Source organism: Mesoplodon densirostris, chromosome 1 (genome assembly GCF_025265405.1).
Source record: "Mesoplodon densirostris isolate mMesDen1 chromosome 1, mMesDen1 primary haplotype, whole genome shotgun sequence".
NCBI lineage: Eukaryota > Metazoa > Chordata > Mammalia > Artiodactyla > Ziphiidae > Mesoplodon > Mesoplodon densirostris.
Genome location: NC_082661.1, coordinates 133,066,142 through 133,067,196, shown reverse-complemented (window position 1 = coordinate 133,067,196; position 1,055 = coordinate 133,066,142). Strand labels below are relative to the sequence as shown.

Below are 1,055 nucleotides of genomic sequence, written 5' to 3'. Positions count from 1 at the left end.
CAGACAGGCGTATTGTGTGTATCTCCTCTGCTCATGCACATACCCCATGGTCCAACTGGACTTCACTTACAAAACACAGGTTCAAAGATAAAATTAAGAATTTTAAGACAGTGACAAGAGAAAATTAGACCAAGCATGGGGCCATTTGAGCACAAGGTCCAGTGCAAATGCACAGGTTGCTCGCCTGCCAGTGTTGCTTAGAAGGAATAATCTGGAAAAGGAAAATCAGTTGGTGGGAGTTGAGAAAAATATAGTGCTAATTGCAGTAATTGCCAGTACTCAAATCTGTTTTTTTTTTTAATTCAAATTTTAGATTCTTTTTAGAATAAAATAGACTCTTCTCTGTTTACAATGTTATTTCTGAGTTGCAGAAATTCTCTCTCCATTTTTCTCTCTGTTTTATCACTTTTTTCTCCTGAATTTCCTCCATTCAATCTTGGCTGACAAAATCAGACAGACAGAAAGCACTAGGATGCTTTTTTCTTACATCTGGAGTGCAAACCTTAGCAGCAGATAGTACTGCTCCAGGTCTGTCAAATCAAATTGGGTTTTTTTTTTTTTTTTTCCTTTTGCGGTATGCGGGCCTCTCACTGTTGTGGCCTCCCCCGTCGCGGAGCACAGGCTCCGGACGCGCAGGCTCCGGACGCGCAGGCTCAGCGGCCATGGCTCACGGGCCCAGCCGCTCCGCGGCATATGGGATCCTCCCAGACCGGGGCACGAACCCGTATCCCCTGCATCGGCAGGCGGACTCTCAACCACTTGCGCCACCAGGGAGGCCCAAATTGGGTTTTTATAATACAGGTTTCCAAGCCCTGCTCCATTATTCTTTCAAACACGTACATATATGCACAGAATTTCCAGGTCTGAAGTCCAGAAAAATGTACTTTTTAAAGCTCTGTAATTGATCCTGACTGTTGCTGCTGTTGAGAAACACTGAGAAACTCCATCATTTCAATGTTTCAGAGAACCAAGATTTAGAAGTAGGAAAGAGATCAAGATCAGTAGCTTTCAGAAGCCACCAACAGCCACCCAAATAGACAGTGAAGCCAACATAA

At 44.0% G+C, this 1,055-nt stretch overlaps 1 non-coding gene across 1 annotated transcript; it reads right to left on the bottom strand.

Moving 5' to 3' along the window:
* Positions 1-417: 417 nt before the first annotated feature.
* On the bottom strand, positions 418-546 carry LOC132501673 (small nucleolar RNA SNORA31). The gene has a single exon (XR_009534281.1). It is a non-coding gene; the product is annotated as a small nucleolar RNA SNORA31 (small nucleolar RNA).
* Positions 547-1,055: the final 509 nt, after the last annotated feature.